The sequence below is a fragment of the Heptranchias perlo genome, chromosome 25 (assembly GCF_035084215.1).
Source record: "Heptranchias perlo isolate sHepPer1 chromosome 25, sHepPer1.hap1, whole genome shotgun sequence".
In the NCBI taxonomy this organism is placed as follows: Eukaryota; Metazoa; Chordata; class Chondrichthyes; order Hexanchiformes; family Hexanchidae; genus Heptranchias; species Heptranchias perlo.
The window spans coordinates 15,411,249-15,419,698 of record NC_090349.1 but is presented as its reverse complement, the minus strand read 5'-3'; the positions used below and the strand labels follow the sequence as shown (position 1 = coordinate 15,419,698).

Below are 8,450 nucleotides of genomic sequence, written 5' to 3'. Positions count from 1 at the left end.
TGGGAAACAGACAGATTTTATTGGGCGGGTTACCCACGCGCCCAATCGCCCCCCTGCTGCCATCCCACCTCCCTGCTAATATCGGGGCCTCAGAGTGGTAGTAAAAGTCAATTACTGCCTTCTAATGCTGTATCTCCTCAATTTACTCATGCCGACATCTCTTGTAAAATTTAACATACAGAGGAAATTATGGCCCAATATCTTTTCAGCTAAGTTGCTATACTATTGAGCCCATCAAAGATACCATTACTAAGTTGCCCAGAAATCTTAATCTTGCACTTGGGATTTACTCGAATGAGAGATTAAATGGTTAATTTGGCAGTAACTGCACCACAATTACTCTCAATCATTTATTCAACATTTTATCTAAACGAGAACAGAATTTCTGCAGGGTTTTTCCAATCTCCTGCTGTAACGTCGCCAGTAAGAAGCAGCATAAGCAAAGTTATGGCAGGAGATAGGGGAACTCCAGTAGAAATCTTACACCAAGATTTTTAACAGAAACTCACAGAACTGGTGAAAAGAAAGGAACTTGCATTTATATAGCGCCTTTCATGACCTCAGAACATCCCAAAGTGCTTTACAGCCAATGAAGGACTTTTGAAGTGTAGTCACTGTTGTAACATAGGGAAAGGCGGCAAACAATTTGCGCACAGTAAGATCCCACAAACAGCAATGAGATAAATGACCAGATAATCTGTTTTAGTGATGTTGGTTGAGGAATGAATATTAGCAGGACACCGGGGAGAACTCCCCTGCTCTTCTTCGAAATAGTGCCATGGGATCTTTCATGTCTGCCTGAGAGGGCAGACGGGGCCTCCATTTAACTTCTGATCCAAAAGACATCACCTCCGACAGTGCAGTGCTCCCTCAGTCCTGCACTGCAGTAGTGCTGCAGTTGGCCTAGAGATCCCTTGTCTAGGAAGAAGCAAAAACCAGGTAAACTCCCACTCCTCATCACTATTCAGTTCCCCCCACCCCCACTGGAAAATGTGCATGAACAAAAGAAAGAACTTGCATTTATATAGCACCCCTTTCGCGAACTCTGGACGTCCCAAAGCACTTTGCAGCCAAAGAAGTACTTTTGAAGTGTATGCTTGGATATCAGATGAGGACCGGGTTAGGCTCTGATTTCAGTTGGATGTCCAGGCACTGTATGAAGAAGATCAGGGAACTTTTTGGCCAAGACTGTTCCCTCAACCACCACCAAAAATAGATTAACTTGTCGGGACCTTGCTGTGCACTAAAGGTTTGTACCATAAGACCATAAGGGATAGGAACAGGAGTAGGCCATTCAGCCCCTCAAGCCTGCTCCGCCATTCAATGAGATCATGGCTGATCTGATTTTTTTACCTCAACTCCACTTTCGCGCCTTTTCCCCATATCCTTTGACTCCCTTGCTGATCAAAAATTTGTCTAACTCAGCCTTGAATGTATTCAATGACTCAGCCTCCACAGCTTTTTGGGGTAAAGAATTTCAAAGATTCACGACCCTCTGGGCGAAGAAATTCCTCCTCATTTCCGTCTTAAATGGGCGACCTCTTATTCTGAGACTATGCCCCCTAGTTTTAGATTCCCCCATGAGGGGTAACATCCTCTCAGCATCTACCCTATTGAGTCCCCTCAGAATCTTGTATGTTTCAATAAGATCTCCTCTCATTCTTCTAAACTCCAATGAGTATAGACCCAATCTGTTCAATCTTTCCTCATAAGACAAGTACCAGTGAAATTTATTTATTCATTGGGATGTCCTGAGAGATATGACAGGTGCAATACAAAAATATTTTCTTTATTCAAACACTTGCTAATTTTTGCAACAATTTCCTGACACATCAAACCCTGAGATAATTTTCTAATTTTAATGTTATCTTGTTCTGTGAACCACAGGTGTCGATTGTAAAGCACACTTTCACATCACCGACAGAAGAGCTACTAATTTAAGTGCATTTGTGTTCACTTGCCTGGAATCCTGGACCTCTGGAGTCAGTGGTATCTATCAAAAGAAGAAAGAAAGAAATTGCTTTTATATTGTGCCTTTCACATCTTCAGGATATCCCAAAGTGATTAACAGCCAATGAAGTACTTTTAAAGTGTAATCACTGTTCTAATGTAGGGAAACACGGTAGACAATGTATGTACAGCAAGGCCCCACAAACAGCAATGTGATAAATGACCAGATAATCTGTTTTTAGTGATGTTGGTTGATATTGGCCAGGACAGCAAGACAACTCCCCTGCTCTTCTTGAAAAGTACCAGGCGATCTTTTATGTCCTCCAGAGAGCGCAGACAGGGCCTCAGTTTAACGTCTCATCCAAAAAAACAGCACCTCTGACAGTGCAGCGCTCCTTCAGTATTGTACCGTAGTGCCCAGCCTGACTATGAGCTCAAGTCTCTGGAGTGAGGCTTCTATCCACAACCTTCTGACTCAGAGATGAGAGTGCTACCAACTGAGCCAAGGCTGACACATCATAGCTTGAAAAAACCTTTCATTAGGTTAGGTAACATGGAACCGCAGTACTGTGGAGCACCAATGTTTGACACCAGAGTGGTGAGGCATCTTTATATAATGGCCAACTTAAGGGGAGCAGGAGCACTGCTGCCCCAGGTTTAATATTGTGCAGTCTGAGATGATTTCCTTTGCTTTGCTTGGGAACAGAGTGAGTTGATTGCTGAAACTTGCCAGCTGCCTCCCATTTGCATTGTAGGTAAATCAGCAGATTGAATTTCTTGCAAAACCTGCATTTCTTGGACCCAATTATCATGACTCCCAAGAGTGCTGGAAATTCAAATCCAATGATTACACTCTTAATGAGCATGCTCATAGCATGTACTTGGCAGTGCAGCTCAATCCTTCTCCCGCACTGTTTTTGTACAGTGCTGTTTCAATTGTCCCTTACTCTAAAGAGTCGAGAAGTTCATTCCACTTCCAGTGGGCAATGGTCAGACAGAGGCCAGGCACATTTCCCATGGGGAGAGAGGTAGTCAGAGGAAGAGACATCCCCAGGTTGTTCTCTTCACTTCCTATCAGCTGCTTCTCCATAACATTGGCAGAAGCCTGAGTAGAACTCACTCACCTGTGCTCTTTTGGTTTCAGGAGCTGGGCGTCCACTAGGGTAAAATAGAAAAATTTCATAAGCTTTTACCACTTAATAGCAAAAAGATACTTTTTGTAGTAAAATAAAATAAGAGGAGAATGGGCGCAAATCGGCAGTACATTAATGCTACCCCCTGGCATAAATATTATCCACTGTTTGTTGAGGATAAAATGAAGAAGTGCAGTGCACCATTCCCTTACACAGTGCAATGTTATTGCTAGCAGGGACGCAGCAATACAGTTGCTACTACTAGAGCAAATACTCCAATTCCTTCCCTGATAAGGCCATGAAAATGGCCAAAGGTTTGCCGCAAGGTGAAAATTCTGACCAGTGTCCATTTTCTCCATAAAGGTTCTCCACCCAGTGGTTCATCTATGATGTGAGGCTGAGGGTGCCTTCTCAAGACTCCTCACTGTGTAACTGCAGTCCTTACGCTGAGTGATTCTGGAATGTGGATGGGAATCTTGTAAAAAATCCTCTCAATATGGAGATAAATACATCTGAGTGTTGTTACAACATTCAAGTCGACTGTTCCAGACATATTACGGGGAGGTGACAAGAAAGAACGTGCATTAACTCAGTACATTATCAGGTCCTCAAGGCTCCCCTCCGCCACTTCCACCACCCCCCCATCCCTACAACCAATGGATTGCATTTGAAGTGCAATCAATGTTGTTATGTAGGTAAATGCAATAGTCCATTTTGTGCACAGCAAGTTCCGACAAAGAGCAAATGAATGATAGTCTGTTTGTTCTGGTGGTGCTGCTCGGGGGAGGGCTGTGGAATCTATGTCCACCTGAGCAGCCAGATGGGGGTCTCCGTTTATTGCCTCATCCAAAAGACAGAAGTTCTCCCTCAGTACACAGTAGTAATAGAAGACGACAAAGAAAGAGAAACTTGCATTTATACAGTGCTTTTCATAACCTCAGGTTGTCCCAGAGTGTTTTACAGCCAATTTTTTGGTAATTGTGCACTGCACTACTTTTGAAGTGTAGCAGCCATTGTAACGTAGGGAAACACAGCAACCAATTTGTATACAGCAAGGTCCCACCCAAACCGCAATGTGATAATGACCAGATAATCTGTTTTTTTTTTTGAGTGATGTTGGTTGAGGGATAAATATTGGCCAGCACACCGGGGAGAACTCCCTGCTCTTCTTCAAATAGTGCCATTGGATCTTTTACATCCAACTGAGCCAAGCTGACACTAAGTGCAGGAAGAGTAGTTTGAAAAAAAAATTAGAAACAGAAATGAAGAGCCAAACAGGACACCACCAAGATTATAACGATTAAGAGAGAAGATGGGTGTGGGGGGGTGGGGAAAAGAGGTGGGTGTAGAGTTTCATCTTCACCGCCTGGAATGAGAATCAGGTGGGCTCTATAACAGTTGGACAATCCGCCCCACCACACTACTGCCCAGGCGGTGAAGATGAAGATGTACCCCAGGGTGAATACAGAAATGGGGGTTAGGTGATGTCAAGCTTCAGCTAATCCCTACGTCGTAATTCATCCAGTAGGAAGGAGGATTGAAAATCTGATGAAGGTGAGCAATGCTAAGAGTAAATGTTTCTTTGATTGTCTGGAGTCACCTGCTGAATGCTCAGGAGTGACATGACGGTTTATAATATGGTGAAACATATTAATTGGTTATTGAGTTACAGACTCAAGTACCACTCGGACTCAAACCTATGATCATCAATAGGGCAAGAAGGTTTGTATAAAAGCTGCAAGATTCTGCCGTTTGAAAATAAAGAGAAGCTTGTCTCCAGGGATCATATATCACTTCTCAGAGCTAATTTAACAACTCTCTGTTTATCTCCTGACATCAACCAAAAAAAAATTCACTTGGGTCAAAAATTAGTCCCATGGCTCCAATTTGCACATCTAAAGTCTTCAGTATACAATGTTTATGTCATCACTGATTAAGCAAACATAAAGGGCACTAAGGTTTTTTGTGTGTGCAGCTTTTGTTAGACTTTTTGTTATTGAAGGAGGTGAGTGTGATTGAGTGAAGCTAGTGATTGTGTTTATGAACACAAGAACAATGATGGATGGGAAAAGTCTATCCAGCCTGTCCCACACAATTGTGACACCTTGTTTATCACAACATATACACTCCTCACCCCACCCAAAACCATGTGATCTCCTGGGAGAGACTATAAGCCAGATAAAAAGCCAGGCCAATTTGGGGGGAAAAAAGATCTGGGAAATTCCCCTCCGACTCCTTTGGCGATTGAAACTAGTCCAGATGATCATTCTGGCCCTGATAATTCTATGCATTACATTACCTACCTTTTGTAAGAGGTGATCTCCGCCCCAGCCTGAAACAGGTTCTGCTCTCACTTGAAGGAATTCCACTATTCTCTGGGAAAAGAACCACCTCCTGACATCTAACCTAGATCTGGCTTAATACAATTTAAAATTGTGACCCCTGGTCCTCCCTAACCTATTTAATTGGAAGAATCTGTCAACTCGAACACAATCTATTCCCTTCATCATCTTATAAACCTCGATCAGATCACCTCTTTGTCTGCGCTTCTCTAAAGTGTGGAGTCCCGGTCTTTTAGCCAATCTTGATAACTAAGATGTTTTAAACTGGGAATTAGTCTAGTGGCCCTCCTCTGCACCCTTTCCAAAGCCTCAATATCACCCACCATGTGAGGAGATCAAAACTGTATACTGACCAAGGTCTTATACGAGGTCAAAATAGTATGCTTACAGTCAGTTGTCCTATAAATGGACTCCAACACCCTATTCGCTCTAGCTATCGCTTCACGGCATTGCTCATGAACCTTTAGGGATCTATGTACTAGAATGCCCAGATATCTTTCTTTCTCCACCTGCTTTAATGCTGTTCCCTGAAGAGTGTATGCATGTTGAGCATTTGCCCTGCCCACATGCATAACGCTGCACTTTTCCAAATTAAACATCACTTGCCAGTCACGAACCCAATCCCCCAACACATCAAAATACACCTGAACCAGTCAAGCATCGGCTACAATCCAAACACACTTGCACAGATCTTGGTATCATCTGCAAATTTGGAGATCGTGCCCCCAACACCGACATGTGCGATGTCTGATCTCTGTTCAGACTCCATGCAGACCCACTTCTTATATTTTGCATGTAAGAGGTGCAGGCTGCCTTTAAGAGGCGCAAGCAATTCACGTGATATCCGGACCCCCTACTGGTGAGAACGTCACAGAGGGGCCTGGCTGCTGCGCTACAATCAGGTAAAATCTAACATACTGCCTGCATTGGAATCACCGGGCGCGGCTAATCGCGCACACACCCGCGCCCGGATTTGGGCGTTAACCAATTTAACCCCCAATATGTTTGTCCATGTTAATATTACTAGTGTTACTATTAACACCATTAAATTGTAACAGTCGAGCATCGTCTTCAAGAGTGAAGACTGATGCAAAGTACTCATTTAATATTTCCGCCATACCCCGTCAGTCCTTCGTAACCTGTCCTTGAACGACCTTCAATGACCCAATACAGTCTTTGACAGTTCTCTGACTCTTCACATAACTGAAAAAGCTTTTCCCATTACTTCCACAAAGTCTACAATCCTCTTTTCCATTATCCTTTTAGCTGGCCTAATAAGAGCCTTCGTTTTTTTTTTAGCTATTCTTTGTACTTAACTCTGTTTAGTTGAGTATTAGATGCCTTTAGATTGTAGAAACATTTTTGTTTACATCTTATTTGCCTTTGTACATGACCAGTCAGCCACCTTGGCTTTGTCTTACACATCCTTCTTTTGACTTTAGGTACATATTTGTCTTCCACATTTTTAATCTTGTTCTTAAAAACTTTCTATTTGTATTCTACATCAGTCTCATCACCACCCAGTAGGATTAGTCAATTAACCCATTCCAAATCATCTGCCATTTTAGCGAAGTATGCCCTTCTGAAATCTGGTATGAGTTGTAGGTTTTCATTACATTTGGTTCTACCAGCCAATTGAAACCGTATAATGTTGTGGTCACTGTTGCGCAGGTGTTCCCCCACGTGGAGGCCCGATACGAGGTCAGGCTCACGACTAAACATAGCTCTGATATATTATCATCCCTGGTTACTTCATTGACATGTTGAGTCAGGAAACAGTCGTGTATATTTTCAACAATTTTTTGTAGGTTTGATCGGTAGCTTTTGCAGTGATCCTAGAATGGTGCCTTCTAGTTCATTATTGGGCTGTGTTGTCGGACAGCGTTTTAAATGTCACCAAATCATTCAGGGATTTATAATATTTGTAAGGTTTAAAACACTCAATAGTGTTGTTAACAAGGAGCAGCTTGGAATATAGGAGTAATTTACTGCGTGAGACTGAGAATAGGGATGAATGATGTAACTCTTTTAAACACACCACAAATACAGCTTTTTTGCAAATTGCATTACTTTTAAGTCAGTTAGTTTATTTATCTTACATATTAGTTTTCTGGTTTATCACTATAGCCAATAAAAGTATTTCTTCATCTTACTTGTTTCATGCCCCATTCCCATGGGCAGGATCCCTTCTCCCAGGGCTCTGCTAAACCCCCGTGTGTAGTTAACTGCTGTGAAGTATGGGAAAGCTGACTTATGAAATGTGGCACAGCTGTTATGAACAGGTTGGAACAGTTTTTGGTAGCATTCCCTGAGGTGTGGGAGGTCTGAATTGCTATTACTGAGTCACAGCTGAATTAAAAAATAACAGAGCTTTGTATTGACGTCCAGTAATAGATGGGATATTAATCCTCGTTGACTCTGTGGAGCCAGCCGTTGTCTGAGCCTGAAATCGTGCTGTGCATAAAATGGCTGCCACACAACAACAGTCACTTCACTTCCAAGTATTTGATTATATGCGAAGCAACTTGCAAAGTTTCTGAGGGACATGACCAGGCTCTATATAAATGCAAGTCTTTCTTTAATGGTAGTCATAGCCAAGTGATTAAGTTGATGGTCATTTAGTGCATTGGGAATCCCTGCACAAATTGGAATCTTAAACGGAGGAAGAAGAGGGGAAATGGAATTAAAGTAAATAGCCCTGATGGGGGAGCTAGCACCAGCCCAGACACAATAGGCTGAATGGCCACCTTCTGAGCTGAAATTTCTATGATTCTATGATCAGCTGAATGGTTTTCCATTGATTTCACAGACTTCAAGTTTTGTTTTTCCACAATGCTCTGTCAATAACTCATACCACACTCCAGTAGAGACCCATTTCCATTGGTAGCAGTACTGTATTACAACCATTTCTCTTATCACTGAAGTTTCCCTTTTTATGCTGTGGGATGAACTTCGCAAAAATTGATAACTGTGCATGTGCACAATTCATGCAGGCAAAGTTGCTCCAAAGTTGGTTGATCTGGTG

General features: G+C 42.5%; 1 long non-coding RNA gene across 1 annotated transcript; it reads right to left on the bottom strand.

Moving 5' to 3' along the window:
- Positions 1–1,952: 1,952 nt before the first annotated feature.
- On the bottom strand, positions 1,953–7,782 carry LOC137342356 (uncharacterized). The gene is made up of 3 exons (XR_010967232.1): positions 7,579–7,782; positions 3,075–3,108; positions 1,953–1,993 (listed from the first exon to the last, which is right to left on the bottom strand). It is a non-coding gene; the product is annotated as an uncharacterized lncRNA (long non-coding RNA).
- Positions 7,783–8,450: the final 668 nt, after the last annotated feature.